Here is a 16,896-nt window from a genome sequence, read left to right as displayed (position 1 = left end):
TATTGTACTACATTTAGCTAAATTCATAAAGTTAAACATGTAAAATAAAAATGATATTACACAATGAGCATCATAATTTAGAGGTGAATTCTGCGTGATTTAACATATTTGCTCCAGTCAATTTAATAGCAAATAACTAGCAATTGAATTTTCCAACTCTATGCTCTAATTAAATAGCTGAATAAGAATCGAATATTTGAATTTGTGTGCCACATTTGTTAAGAATGCTTTATTGAGCAAGCTAGGTTTGTATTGCTTTCAAGGACCATCATATTTGGGGACTGCGTGACTCAAGTAAAAAAATTCTAGCACACTGCAAGCATTTGTCACACGATCCATCAATAAAAATGTTACTGTTGGACCCTATAAGTATACAAAACAGTGATGGATGGAATTCTTGAATTAACCTCTTCCACTGGTAATCACTCAGGCCGCATCCCGATCCATCATAATCTTGCACACCAAGCCACTTCCGTTTTTGACCCAGCTATATGCAAATCAGTAAAGAACCTGCTCCAATTGGAACAGTCCAACCAAACTGCCAAGCCAGGTCCTCCCTGAACTGGAACACAAACAACACAGAGCAAGTTATGCCCTAGATATGGGCTCATCAGTTGGGTACACCTTGGTTCCAGTGACACAGTGTGCAATGGACCTACATCTCTGCATACCCGGCCCACTTAGTGTGACACAATTAGTATACAAAATAGTGATGGATGGAATGCTTGAATTAATCTCAGCCACTAGCAATCACTTGGGCTGCATCCCAATCCACTGTTATCTTTCACACCATGCCACCTCATTTGGGACCCAGCTATATGCAAATTGGTCTTAACCCTGCTCCGTTACAATACAGTACAAGTCATTTGTAGAGTGCACAGCTGCCTCCGAAGAGGATTGCCAGCTCTAGCTGAAAGGTCATGACTATGGAAATCCTAAAAACAAAGAGGCTAGAGGCCCTGTAGGCAGGAATCAAAAAGCAGTGTTTTGGGATTCTTTCTGAAGACTGCTTCAGAAGGGCTGCTTCTCAAGACAAGAGGAAGAGCATTCCACAACTTAGAAGCCATAAAAATTCATGATCTACCTCCTCTTCTAGCCTTATGAATATGGGACAGTTGGAATAGTTTGAGGTTATTAGTGGGGCTTAAAACGCCTCGTAAGATAAAGAGGACCTTTATGAGTAAAGGTTGAGAAAGCAAAGATGAACACCTTAAATTGAATCCTCTTAATGAATTGGAGCCAGTGAAGGTGTCATAGGTGACAGGACACTGAGGAGGAATCTTGAGAATGAATCGAGCAGTGGAGTTCTGAATAGTTTGAAGGAGCTGGATTAGAAATGCAGGTAGCCCCAAATACAAGCTGTTGATATAGTGCAACCGGACGTAACTAAAGCATGGACTACCGTTCAATGAAAATCCTCAAGAACGAGATGAAGCATCATTCTTAGTGATCTCAGAGTGGCAAAACAGGTGCCAGAAATCGCCTTGATTTGGGGGGCAAAAGTAATGCTTGAATCAAATTTCACAGCAAGATTACTTACCATAGTTTTGACGGCCAACATCTCAGTTTTTCTTGAGTTATGCTTTGAGCAGCTTACATTCATCCAATCAACTAATGCTCTAAGGCAGAGCTTAGAGGAATTCAACATTACTGGGGTGTTTTCATGAAAAGCCTGAACTGCCAAACTAGGTCCTCCCTGAACCAGAATACAAGCAACTCAGAACACTTTTTGCCTTAGCTATGGGCTCATCAGCCTGGTACAGCTTGGTTCCAGTGACACAGTCTGCGTGGGACCCATGCCTGGGCATACTTATTGTTTGACAATAGGCCTATTAAATGTTTAGGCTTAATAACCAGTTTCACAATTCATTACAGTTTGATATTCTAGCATCAGTTTCTCTTGATAAGGTCCTTAGTTGTTTTGTAAATAACTTACACCAACACACATCAATTATGTTCTTGTTCATATTCTTGTTCATATGTCTGTGGTGGTAATGTAATGCACTGTAACATACAATTGTTACCTAAAACCTTATCTACCATTTAGTACTATGTCCCTTGCAACCTGGTTGTATGTTCAATGCTCTGCCACTTTTTGATTCTCTCCTCGCTATATAAAACTATTAATAAATAATAAATAAATAATATTATTTATAAATTAAAATGAAAACGGCATAGTCCAAGGTACATAATGTCAATAATTAGAATCAGCAAATAAGACCCATTTCAATGATCAAACTGGAAAATGATTATCAAAATAGGTGATCTTTGCATATCTTCCAATGCAATATTGTTTGAATGCATTTCCTACGAAATGGCTTTCTTTTATCTCAATGTGCTTTACATTTCGTCATAAAAAGATTCACGAAAGTAGAACACTTGATGTAACTAGGCATTTCTGATATTTCTGTGCCACAGATCAAAACAAACTGATTAACAACCGCAATTTACCTTTTATCAATAAATAATTCATTGAAATAATTTCAATGTTCACCCAATGTTCCAAAACAACTATTTGTTTCCTACTGAGGCTAGAATGTACCACACAGGGGCAAAACATTTCCTCTTATTTCTACTTTTTGTATTCAAGGTCTGAGTCGCCAATGTTCACATTTGGAAACAGGGAATTTAAACCTCCAACTGTCCAGGTAAAATGCCTTCACTAAAATATTAGAGTAAACTGATATATCCACCATTATCTATACTGGAAACTCCCTATTTGCCTCTCAAAAGGTCATCTATCCAGGAGGAAAAGAAAACACTAATAATATTGCTTTAGTTAGGGCAACCCTAAAAATTAATTCCTAGTTGAACTCAGCAATCTCTCAATAGATAATTCTCCGTCATTATCTTGTTAAAAAACGGAAACCTATTTAGATGGATGAATTAAATTAGTATAACATGACACACATAGGTTTTTGGAATCTACATTATCATATAATGTGCTTCTTGGCAAGCACAGTCAAAAGTGTTTTTCCGCCTACGTTTTCACTCACATTAGTTAAGGATTGTGATAACATCATATTGGCTGCCCTTTCTAAAACTAATCCATGGATATACTACATGATCTTTTTCACATACAAAGGCCTCTGCGTGCCCTCCATTCTCTGACCATACCAAGATATGACTAAAGCCACCAATGTACCACAGCTATGACGATAACCATTGATAATGCCAAACTAATGAATAATCTCCAAATTATCCAGACTATAGCAATCCAGACCAGAGACAAAAAGCATATTCTTTGCATGCAACTATGATTTGACCTGTTCCCCACAGTTTTGAATCCAACACAATTCCTCACAGCTCCTAAGATATATAGCTGTTGGCTTTGATAAATATTGCCTATTCAGGAGTTTGGGAAGGCAGCCCCATTTATTCTCTGTCTTCATATTGAGGCCCTCTGAAACAATATCATTATAATTCACTTTTTCCCTTTAATTTGATTGATTGACCACAGCCCATTCTCTTTAAAATCAATACTAATTAGTTCCATTTTTTTATGGACAAAGGCCGTCCCTGTACCAATTTTGACCAACATAGCTTTAGTGTCTGAGAGCTACCTGGTACTTTCGTCTATCTGATAAAATGTAACTTTTTTTACAAATGAGACCTTCTCAAGTTGTATCGTCCAACACACATAACTTTTACATAAATCTTCAGCATGAATATTAGTTTACAGCTACCACAAAGCTGAGGATCATTTACATTGCTTTCTATAACTGTTTTAGACAGGTTTTTATATATCTCTGAAAAATACCAGGAAGAGGTGTGGTGCAGCGGCCAGGGCGGCTGACTCCAGAACACGGGGGCTCACGGTTTGATCGCCGGCAGCAGGTTGTGACTCTGGGCAATAGCTTGCTTAATCTTCCCAATGGCCCACAGCCCCAGGACACCTCACCTGAGGTAGCTGCGCGATTTACAAATGCTGGTATTATTATTATTATTTTTATTACCATATGAGATACTATGATTATACACACTGTTCAAAACTGGAAAACTTAATCCCAAAAAGTCTCATGAAAGTTTCCCAAAAAACCCATCAATCTCAGGAGTTTTCGGAGTCCCCTTTATTGGAATTCCTTATTTCAGTCTAGGTAATGAAATTATCCATCATTTTGGTATAATCCGCAATTAGTATTGAGTTGTTAAAAGTATCTAAGAATTTCTTTACTTCAATGCTATTAGTTTGCTTAGATCTATAAAAGTTTAACAACATTTTAGAAACTGTTTATTAATCTTCTTTTCTTTATATTTCCAAATAAACAATTACTATCTTAAATATGTCATATTGTTCTATAAAATTGTTCCTTTTTCACACTGTACAGAAGAAGGCACCCATGTTTAGAGAGGTCTATCAAAAAGTGGACGCATGCATGTTTTTAAATACTATCCATCTGTATACAGTGATGAGCACAGAGTAATATTGTAACAGTGAACTGTGGCCCACAGCCTTTTATAATCTTGCTGAAGTTGGTACCCTTCAAAGCTCGAACAACCAACACCCTTACATTTTAAAAGCATGAACAACAAACACCCTACAAAAAATACTGTTTGTGCGCTATGTTTTCTGTCACTATGAAATAAACATAATCATACTGTACGTGCCTAAGCATAGCTAAAAAAAACAATTGCCTCAGAATTTAGGGTGGTTGTGCATGCCTTTATTTATAGCCCTTTAACAGCAAAATGTGTCATTGAAAATCTAACTAGTCTTGGGTCCACAGTTGAAGTTCTGAAAAGTTGACAAAGTTCTGATAATCCCTCAGCTTCTCCAGATGATTTCTCATATCTCACATAACAGTAGCTTGCAAATACCACTCTATAAATTACTCATAGGACTACAGTGTCTACCTCTTATGTACAACAGGGAATTCCTTCACAAGAGTGAGATAGATAAAAGTAAAGATCACAATTCAGGCAAGCCACTATTTTATGCCATTGTGGCTTGTGTTTATTGCAATAGTAGCAGCAAAGGCGGTATCAAAATGTCATGCATATCTTGTAGAGTCTAGCTGTTGCACCACTCAAATGTGAAATTTGCTGTTTAGGTTTCACCTGCAACGCACTTGTGCTATGCTTGTGAAATCAATTGCATTTAATACAAATCTTAAAAGGGGCTTACAACCACACCCTTACTTTTCTTTTGTTTGGGTGCTTGCCACTTACTTTTCCTCCATTTCTATTGGTTGTAGCATTCTATTTCCTGTTGCTCTTCTGTGTTCTTCTTATCAGTGTCATATGGCCAAACTACTCCTTTTCATCCGCTTCAAACTTCTTTATTATTTTAATTACGAGTGAGCATGCCATCTGTACTCCCACCCTCCTCCTACTCTTTGGTCTGTGACATTTTCTTCTTTCCCAGAATGGGTCCTCTAATTGCGATGAGCATTTAAAAAAAATATTTGCTTAGAAGCACTCCATGTGAGCGAATCTCCAGGAGTCTTCTCTTCTCCCTGGAGGTTAGCCATCACCCCCACCGTTGTTCATAACGACCTAACCCCCCTGCTTTTAATCCATCAATTCTTCCTCCCTGCTCTTTAAACGAAGTGTGTATGCATAAAGATGCATATGCCGGTTTAAGATGGTTGTGAAAGGGATCAAGAGACAGGAAACAAATGCCAGTAACTAAACCATTTTCAGGCAGAGAAGTGCTTTGTAATAAGAATCCAACTGTGGGGGAATATGACATTTCTCACTTGAACAAAGACACGTCACTTATTTGAGGCAGAATAGGGTACAAGAAAATAACTGCGGTGTTATCTTTTAAAAGGTTGAGTAGACTACCACCTTCCCCGTCAGTCCTTCTCTCACTGCGTGCCTTCTCCCATGAACCTTCAGGCCACAATCACATGCAAAGGCAGAACAGCTGTATTTCTGCACCTGATGGCACTGAGGTCACAGCTTTGGAGAAAGGCTGGGAGAGAAGGGGTTCAGGACACTTTCTTACAGGCCTGTGTTTTAAAAGGGCAGGTAAGGCTGGGTCAGAGTCAGTCACATGTCTTCCAATGTCATTGCTTCGGGAGCTCTTGCAGGGCTTGAGAAAGTGTTGGTGGTTGTGTAAGGTAAGGATAGAGAGGGCTGCAGAAAACTATTATACTACTACTATAATTACCTTATTTTCACACGAGCCAGTAGAACTGGAGAAAGTACACTTACACATTCAAACCTTCTTGCAAGAGTTGATTGACCCGGAATAGTGCTGGGTATCCCCCTGCAGTCACCCTTCCAGCTAACCTAAGTTTGCCATATTGTACAAAGCTTTCAGTTAACAAAATGTGCCATCACAGAAGAGCAATCATTGTAAAAAAAAAAAATGTGACACACGGTTTTGGCATACATGGCATGATCTAGCAGCACTGAGTATGCTACATGTTATTACTAGAGGGATGCATATACTGAACTGCAGTGCTTTTCTGTTGTTATACGAAAGAGGGCAAGGATGGAATGCTATGCGCAGTGCATTGTCTCGTTACTTGGAAGTGACTCGAGACTGGGTATTTCATTACCCAGTAATCTGATTGTTCCTGTGGGCCACTCAGGCTTGAATGGGGATTGGCAGACCGCTCCTTTGTCCACCTCAAATTAGTTTTTACTCTTTCGACCATAAAGATCTATTCCCACTGGAATTCTTCATTCCTCGGAGGGAAGTTTGTAATGCTGCAGTAATACCACAGCCCACAGTACACTAAACGATTAATTCTGACTGCGATATTACTGCAATATTTGTAATCAGGGTGTAAGTGGACATGGACACAATGAATTTATGGACCTGGTCAAAGTAAGCAGGCTTGCTGGCAGCTCTTCTGACCCATGTCCACCATAAACCTTCATTAAACCTTCAAGAAAATTATTCTAACTACCTCTGCTGCCACACCAGTAAGAAGAATAATCAACACTTCCTTAACCTGGGAATATTTCCAAAAGATCTAAATTAAGGCATACATCCTCCAATTACTAAAGAAAACAAACCTGGACCTGCTTAACTCTGACAACTCCAGACCAATTACAAATGGACCTGTCCTGGGCAAACTGATAGACAGAGCAGCCTTCACTCGGATGACACAATTCATCGAAAATAATTCGATACTTTCAGACTTCCAAACACTATTCCATCAAGAAAGAGGCACAGAATCTGCACTAATTGCCATCTGGGATGACCTTAAGAACATAGTTGACCGGAACGGGGTTGCTGCTCTACTTCTCTTGGACTTCACACCTGCCTTTGTCACAGTTGACTATGACACTCTAATACAAAGACTCTAACTAGCCGGCCTAGAGGGGACTGCTCTTGACTGGATCACATCCTACCTTCAAAACAGAACTAATGTTATCCATACCCCCTCCTTTCTCATCCAAACAGTACTTTCCAAAAGCAGGGATCTCTCAAGGCTCTATCATCTCACCCATGCTTTTCAACATCTACATGAACTCATTACCTGCACAGACTAATCAATTTCACCTCACATGCTATAACTATGTAATCGACACACAAATACTACTTAATCTGGAAAGCCCCAATGACATTGGAAACTCACAAGTTTTCAGTTGCCACAGAGCCGTTGATCAGTGGGTGACATGGAGTCATCTCAAACTGAATGCTCCTAAAACAGAAATACTCACATGTGGCGATTGAAAAATTATGACCCACTCGCTGCCTGGCCTGAAGATCTGGCAACACTGCCTAAAGTAAGAAACCTCAGAATTACCATGGATTTCAAGCAATCAATGAATGCCCAAGTGGACAAACTAGCAAGACCAAGCTTCGTTACTATAAAAACTCTGCAACGCATCTACCTGCACCTGGGATTTCCTCACAAGGTCCAGGATACTTGTTCTGTCTAAACTAGATTACACCAATAACCTCTACCACGGATCATCTTTAACAACTATGAAAAGACTACAATGGATTCAGAACTCTGAACCGGTTGCCAGAAGATCCACATTCAAGCTGCTTTGCATCACCCACAAAGCGATACATGGAACAGGACTAGTCTTCATCAGGAATAAAATCAACAAATACATTAAACAACGGAACCTCCACTCTAGATTTGCACCTTGCTTCAAAAGCGCAACGTACAAGAAACAAAAATGTAGGTGGCACATCCTTCTCTGTTCAAGCAGCCAAACTATGGAACTTTTTACCCCCAAACATAAGATGCACAGATAATTACCTTTTCTTCAGAAGACTACTCAAGAGTTGGCTCTTCCCCACACGACCACCATACCCAAACAAATATATAGAATATCCCTGTGTATATAAGCATTTATTTGGACTATATATATATGTGTACCTACATATGTGTACTGCTTTGTATAAACATGTATAATAATAGTATTTATAAATATATAGATTTTTATTAGTTCTGTTTAACAAATGTACATATTACTTATGGTTATATCATTCTATGTTTCAAATGTATATAGGTCACTGCATAAATAAGTAAATCTTTATCATAACTATTTATCTACAATTGCTTCACTATTGAATTACCCCAAAAATATATAAAAACAAATAAATTAACTTAAAGTACAGCAACACTTAACAGTCTGAGTTTATTAAATACAACTTAAATCTACATATATTACCTTCATTATACATATATATCTTCCATATACTTATGCATCTATATATTTATTACTTTACTTCTAATTTAGCATCTCCAATGCATTACCCTATATCTCACACTATACTCTCAATATATGCTCTACTTCCACTCTCTGACTCATCCCAAGCACCATTCTACTACTATGATCCCAAAAATAACCCGTTCTAGACTCTTCCCTCCTCTATCCCTCCTTGCATTAGCTCATACCGCTTTTACTATTCAGATCTCCCAAACAAGCCTCTCTAAACCCTACTCTCTGACTCTCCCCCCTCCCCTTCCCTTTACTCATCCCAAAACTCCTCCTACTGCTATGGGCACCCAAAAAACCAATTTCTTGACTTTTCCCACTTCTGTCCCTCCACTATCCATTACAATGTAACTAAAAGACTAACATGTCTCCCGCTCAAATTCATTTCATATTTCCTTATCTAAATTCCCCACTAATCCTGTTTGGGTTCTGGAGTAGCGTGCCACTCACCGAAAAGCGCTTCCACACCTCATCGGGGGTAGCAAGCATTATAAAAATGCATATCCTTTCCCCTTCTGTCCCTCCACTATCCTTTTTCAATACATGTCATTGGCTCAATCTAATTTCATATCTCCCTAAACTAATTAACCAATTTGGGTTCTGGAGTAGCATGCTACTCACCAAAACACTCTTTGCACCTCTTCAGGGGTAGCAAGTGCTATATAAATGCAATTACAATTACAATACAGGGAAATTTCATCTGTCTCTGGTAACGAGTTGATAGCGGGTACCTTGTCTAACTTATCCTGTATTTAGAGGTATGTAGTTCACCCTGTGCCTGAGACTGAGCTGTTATTTTTCTCCACAGGGCCCCCGGGAATGGGCATGTTTTTTTGCTTCCAAGCATTAACCGTATAGAACTTCACAGTTTTAAAGATACGACTAGCAGCACAAAAAGTTGTTGTTGTTATCGCACTCATGCGCTTTAACTTTAGCAAGAGCTAGGATCACATTTTGACTCCTGCCTATTTGAGGAAGATATTTGCTTACTCTCTTCTTGGGTTCACTTAAACTCGAGCTCACGTCTTTGGTGGTCAGTTGCGTAAGGCTGTTAATTGTCAGGTAAAAGCTGCCGGGTCGAATATTTCATTTTCTTAGTTCTACTGAAAAGGCTGATGGAGGCAGCCACATATCATGCAGTGCACTTCTGGGGTTGACTTGCAGCAATACAAACCATTCAGCACTGCTGGCCAGATTTCATGTGTCCCTAGTTCATGTAGTTTTTACTTTACTTTAGAAACTTTATTCGATCATTATCAGATAAGATCATAAAAGTACATAAAACAATAATGGTCTGTATGTTACTCCTGAGAACAGCATATAGTAACAGTTCATCATTTTCCAAAAAGACCTATTTGAAAAGGAATGCAGGGTTCATTATGAGTTTTCAGTATTCAGTAACAGTTCATAATTTCCAAAAACACTGATTTAAAAAGGATAGCACAGTTCATTATGAGTTTTCAGTATGCACATACAGAGATACCGAGTTAAAATATGGAATAAAATACATTATATGATAAATGTATGGAGAGCTAAAACAATAAAGCCCATAACAATTTATAATCCCAGAGCCTTTTTTGTTTTTTTCTTCATGCTGGCCCATAAATATGATGCTACTGAACAGCAAACTAGAGGGTCGGGCAGTGATTTAAAAAAAAACAGTGCTCCTCTACGTTGTTTAAAATTATGACGCTTTAACATCGGTGCAATATATAATATTTCCTTTACCTATGATAGAATCCACAGAGAAATAGTAGGTGGAGATCAGTTTGGGCAGAATTCCTATCACAGGGACAGAAGGTCAATTCTGAATCAGTAAACCTTTTCGCTGGGAACCCTAGCATCACAGGTATCAAATTTAAGTGGAACCGCAATATTATGAATTTATGTTGCGGTATTGAGACCTCCTCTAGGTACAAATATTCTCTCTCCGACATAGTTGGGAATGGTTGGTAGGCAAGGACAGACGTTTTACTGTAGTTCTTCTCCCTACGGATGTACTGGGCCTTCAGCATTCTTTGTCTTGACATTAGCCTACAGGTTGCTGGGTCCTTAAATGAGCTTTCAGCCGCATCGCACCCAGTTCTTGTTCAACATAGTTTAACCATTTTATCCTTTTGTAATTTTATAATCTTAGGCAGTCATTTATTATATTTTGGGTTAAAGGCACTGTGTCAAGCTCCACATGTAGTATATAATTTGTGGAAAAGACACCAGTGATTTAAAAAATTAGTTCTCAGTGGATTGGAGTAGGTCAACATGAGCCTCACCCCAAACACCCAACCCATAAGTAACCGCAGACTCAGTTTTAGAGTGGTAGATATGTTTAATGGTGGCTAATGGTTTTGCACCCATCCTAAACATGAATGCCTTTAGCGCTGTTAGGCTCCTCTCCATTCCCATGGCCCTTCCATCGACTAACCATGACCATGTTTGTTTTTTATCAAAAGGTACCCCAATGTAGGGAAAGGACTCAACCACCTCAGTTTTCCCTGTTTCCAAGTGAAGATATGGTGTTTAATCTCGGGCGCCAACCCCTGCTATGATTACTAATGATTAAGTCTGGTTAGCCTTCAAGTCCAGAGCGTCCATGAAGGCCACATAGGCAGTAATGAGACGTTGAAGCCCTATCCCCTTTCTGGCGATCAGGACTGCATCATCCGCATAAACCAAAATTGGCAGCTGGATGTAGTCAGACAGAGGAAGGTCAGGGTTTGCACACAGAAGAGTTTTCTCCACGCCGTTCATATAGATGGAAAAAAGGAACAGCGTGAGGGCACAGCCCTACCTTACCCCCCCTTGAGATCTTAATTTTTCCCATATCCGACCAACGCTAAGGTGACTAAGTATAGTTGGGGGATAAAATCAATTATTGGCAGATCAATCCCCATCCCTTCCATTATATACCAGAGCTTAGAATGGGAATCACAGTCAAATGCTGCTGAAAGGTCCAAGAAGGCTAGATAGATTTTCCCACCCATAGCTCTGGTATATTTGTCCATGATCAGTGAGAGGTTCAGGCACTGATCTACGGTACCTTTTGAAACCCATACTGAGACTGCATTAATATTTCCTTATCTAGTGCCCCAGCCTCTAGCCTAGATAGGAGTAGTCGGCCCATGAGTTTCGCTGTTGTGCCTAAAAGTGAAATGGGTCTATCGTTTTTTGGACTCCCCTTGTCTCCCTTTTTGTGGATTGGTACAGTTACGCTAGTTTTCCATGACAGGGGGGGGGCTAGTACGGCTATGTTGTTAAAAACATTGGTCAATAGAGGAACCCACAGGTCATAGTTGTCCTGAAAGAAATCTATCAGGCCCCATCACGGCTAGGGGCCTTCCCTGCACTGCATGCCGCTAGCCCCTTATTCTCATCAATAAATGAGAATGATAAGTTGGCCTGCGTACTAGGAAATGGGATGGTGGGTGGTTGGGCAAGAGAGGAGGTGGGGGAGAAGATGTTTACAAAATAATCCACCCATTCCTCTTCCCCTACATGGTGTCTAACGTGGGATCCCTATGGGTCTTGAAATAAGTTGAATTAATTATTCCCCAGAGCTCTCAACTGTTACCTGACGTTGTTGCTTGACCAAGCTATTCCCAAATCTCGTCCCTCAGGGTCCTCCCCCTTTTCCTTCTAACAATTTGTATTGGGTACGAAGTAGAGCAATCTGTGCTTGATTTCTCAGTTGGGTTTTGAGGGCTGTGGTAAGGGCCTTCTGGTCTTTGAACAGGGGGAGTTGAACCAGCCTTTGGCCTTAGTATTTTTATATTTTTTCTGACTGATAAGTGCCACCTTTATATGTTCTAACAGATCCATAAATGCAGAGGCCAGAATGGTTGGAGTGGTTCCTACATCTAGACATTTACCAATGCAAGTCTGAGAAGATGTTATTATAGGGGGGATCAATCTAAGCTTCTCAATTTGGGCCCATTTCTGTGGATAACCATTTTTTCTGGCCAGTAGAGGGAGGTCGATATTCTGTTGCCTACTCTTTTTCCTAGGATTTAGGGTTAATTCACAGGTTAAAATGGCATGATCACTAAAACTTGTAAATTGGGAGTCTGTGTATCTAAAACTATCATTAATACAGTTAGAAACCATTATGAAATCAAGCATTGATTCCTAATCTTCACGATGAAAAGTTTTTAAAGGGGAGTCCTCTAGCTTATTCCAAATGTTAACTGGGGCCATATTCCTAGTGAACAGTCTTATTGGGGAGCTCAAGGATAAGGAGATGAAAAAAGGGGCTCCTGCCATCATACTTCTTAACTTTCAATGTCAATGTGGTTAGGATTAGTGTTAGAATACCCCCCTTGGGTCTCCCTGTAGCTGACGAGGTTGCCTTTGTTAGAAATGAGTGGAAACCGTTAATAAAGATGGGTTCCCGTAGCACATGTTTCCTGGAAGCAGGTGATATCATTGTTCTGCCAGAATTTTTGCAAATGTACATTACCCAGTTTACTCCTGATACCTGCCACATTCCAAGATGTTATTTTAAGCATGCTATTTTGTCCTATCTTAATCACATTGGATTTAGGAGTCACTAGGATGGCAGGGGATAAAAAACCCTCCAAAGCAAGCCCCTCGGCTGTAGAAGAGGGTAGTCAATCGCAGTGATCTAGGTCGTAAAGTGGCGCAAATCTATTCTCGGTAGGCACGTCCATGCCTGCAGCATCCATATTACTTTCAAATGTGGCCCTCAACAGGCCACCTGCTAGATCCACACTTTGGTCCTGAGGGAGGGGTTGAAGGAGACTATAAAAATAGTCTAAAGGGAATCCCACAATCTTTTTGCCCTTTGGAGGGTGTCTATGTGGTTGGTCTAAGATAGATCTTGATGCAAAGTGATTCTTAAAATGTATTACTACACAGTCACCTTTCGTTGTGTTCCTGGATGGGCCCAACCAGCCTACCCTTCTGGCCATAATTATTTGTCTAGCCAATGAAAAACTCCTTCTTTCCATAGTGAGAATGTGGCAGTACAACCAGTGTAGAGATGTGTCCATCAGTTGGACCATAGTTTCAAGCTAGCCCACCCACAAAGTCGGAACATTACCCAGGACTAGTACAAGAGAGGAAGATGCTGGAGGGAAGTGGAGCGACTGGTAAGGAGCAACAGGCCAACCCACATTATCCCCCAAATTAGGTCTTTGCTGCCTTACGGTGTCATCTTTCCCTCTATCCCCTAATGGATGTACCTGTAAGTTAGTCACAGTCCTAGTCGAGATATTTCCAGGAGTTGATTGTGAGTTTGTGTCTACCCCCGGAATAGTGGAATGGATTATTAGGAGGTGGGTGGGGGATAGAATCAGAAATGCCTCCATTTAAATTTGAATGACATAAAGGGTTCTCCATGTTGGTGGGATCATGAGAAGCCCTCACCCCTGCCCCTATATCTGTCAGTGTAACAAATCCCCAGCCAACCCCTAAAGAGTGAGTAGAGGAAGAATTACCTGTGCCCGAGCCCTCAATGTGTTTAAGTCTCTCTTCAATTTGTGTTAGTTTGAGTAAGAAGGGTTTCAGGAGCACGGTGACCAGAGTCTCTAGTCTTTTCCATGTGTCGTCATCAGACGTCCTGGGCACCGATGTCAGGGTTGGTATACTGCTTTCAGTAGAAGTTTGTCTGGACCCGGTTTCTCCATTCCCTCTTGAGTTGCCAGCTCGAGTGGATTTCAAAGATTTTTGTTTTTGGAGTTCATCAGTTTTTCTCCTTTTGACTGGAGGCTCACTATTATTAACACACTTGGATTTAGCAGCCTTGCCCCTAGTGACGATGTTGGGACCCGTTGTAACTTCCAGTGGGAGAGAGAGGGGTGCTTAGGTGCACGTGACAGAGAAACCATTGGAAAAGTTTGGGAGGTATTTAGAGTAATACCATCCATAGGAAACAAGGGAAGAGCGCTTCTTGGAAATCAGAGACCCCAGGAAAAGCCGCCGTTCCGCTAGCTCTATCTCATGTGTGAGAACAGATTCAGCCCTTGTTAAAAAAGCGTCCAGTGTCCCTACTGTCCCTCTCTCTGGTTGCTCACTAAGACCCTTAGGCTTGCCCACTGATGATGCCAAGTCAGGGTTAGAGAGTTAGTAAAAAAATAGTAAGGGCACAGTACCTTAAGGTGGGGAGCACAGCGAGTCCCAAATTCCAGATGTTAGGGGGGCCCAGCTCAGCCTCCTCCAGGTTCCTCCAGGTGTGGACAGGCCAGCCCTTGGCCTGCGCTTTGCCCGGGCGCATCCCCGTGCACGTTCCGCCGGGTGGGCCGGCATTCTCCTCTTATGCGTGGCAGTGCGTGTGCAGGTTGGGAAGTGAAGTCCCCCAACAGGATTTCTGCTGTTTGCTCAGGGACCAGCAAGGAAGCGGCTACACCGCGCTGCAGGCCGGCATTCTCCTCATATGCACGTCAGTGAGCTGTGCAGGTTTGGGAAGTGAAGTCCCCCAACAGGATTTCTGGCAGTTGCTCAGGGGCCAGCAAGGAAGCGGCTACATGTAGTCAGTCTGGTGAAGCACGTTAATATCACACACTATCAGAGAGCATATTCGATTTATAGATAAACAGAAGTAATAATCAAATTGGCCTTCCAACGCAGTTCAGTATAAGTATTCCCCATGCATATTAGCTCCTCATGTTCTGATTTCTCACCTCAGTGCATGTCGCAGACATAAGCAGTATTCTCAATCCGAGTGCCACAGGGTCTAAGAGAAGCGAATTGTATTTCATGACAGGCGATCCCCACTCAGCCTCTTCCTTTATGTCATTTTGAGTATTTCTGAGTGCGGTATAGCGCAAGCACTTTCACAGGGACCCTTAGGATCTTATATCTGACAAACAAATTGGAGCTTTCTTTTTTATTTACATTAAGCCATCTGCTGCTGTTCAACATCTTAAAAAAACATTAAAAACGGCAATAGGTCTTAGATAGGCGTAACCTATTGGCTTTGCCAATGCTTGTTTTACTACTTTTACTGCCTTAAATTAAACCATTTTGTGGCCAATCATGTGTATCCCTGAAAGGTCTGACTGAGGTAAATATCAGTTTCAAAGTGACTCATAGAGGTTTATTTTTCCATTTTCCTTTCCAACAAATTTTACCAGCAGGGATTGCAAACACAGGGTACTGAACACATTTGAGGGCAGAATATACTAAAACATTTATTTCTCATGAAAACAAAAAATAAGACAACACTTTAATATTGCACACACCAAACATTTGTTTTATGTGTACACTAGCATCTTTCTGCCATCAGTTGAGAATATATTAGTAATTAGAAAACTTGGCTCCATTTGAAGTAAACACTGTCTAATTTGGAGCCAAAGCATGCACATACTGGATTATGTCTTTGTTCTTAATATGCAGCTGTAAATTAATCACAGATACAAAATAAAGTATACCAATCCTCAGAAGACATGGCAAAAGAAAATTACACAGACAAATGCCACGCTTTCCAATTTCTCCAAAAAGTATTAACTAGCAAATAACTTCTAAAATCACTCCTAAAACGGAATATGTGCCATCTCATCTTACAGAATGTTTTGAGTACTCACATGCCAAGTGTGAGTATCTATACCAGGGACTATGTGATACATCCAGGGATCCCTCTGAGACCACTCCCCAATAATGTTAGATATTGAGTGTTCACAGAAAGGTCCTGCCCCTTTTGCTTGGCGATTCCCGCCTTATTCCCTGTTTGATAGCGTATTTAGGTCCGAAATGGCCAAAGACATGGAAAGCTGTGTTTTTTATAAAGGATTTAAGGAGCTGCTCATACCGCACCTTGTCACGTTGTTCGAGGAACTGGGAGAGAATGGGAGAATGCCCCACTCCATGAGGGAAGCTTTGATAGTCATAATACCGAAGCCAAACAAACCCCCCAATGAATGCTCATCGTATAGGCCTTGATCACTTATTAATGTCGACATTAAGCTTTTTGCAAAGATCTTGGCTAATAGATTAGCGCCATTGGTTCCACTCCTAGTGGGGCCAAAACAGTCAGAATTTGTACCGGGACGTAACCTGTCCTGCAAGTTGCGAACTGTGTTTGGGGCCATTCATCACACCGGAAGTCAAGGCTGCTGCGGTCTTCCTCGATGCAGAAAAGGCATTTGACGCTGTGGAGTGGCCTTAAATGCAGGTAGTACTGAGACGGCTGAGAGTGGGAGAGGTGTTTTTACAGTTTGTGTCGGTTCTATAAAATTCCACACAGCCAGGATTAGAGTTGGTGATATAGTAACTCCACCCATTACGATAACTAGGGGCACTCGGCAA

General features: G+C 40.8%; 1 protein-coding gene across 1 annotated transcript in view; it reads right to left on the bottom strand.

The window, feature by feature from the left end:
* LOC146855316 (decorin-like) overlaps positions 1 to 16,896 on the bottom strand; it is a 234,203-nt gene that overhangs the window by 100,267 nt on the left and 117,040 nt on the right. The window lies entirely within an intron of this gene.

Source organism: Triturus cristatus, chromosome 4_1, assembly GCF_964204655.1.
Source record: "Triturus cristatus chromosome 4_1, aTriCri1.1, whole genome shotgun sequence".
Taxonomy (NCBI): Eukaryota; Metazoa; Chordata; class Amphibia; order Caudata; family Salamandridae; genus Triturus; species Triturus cristatus.
This window is presented reverse-complemented; position numbering and strand designations above follow the sequence as displayed.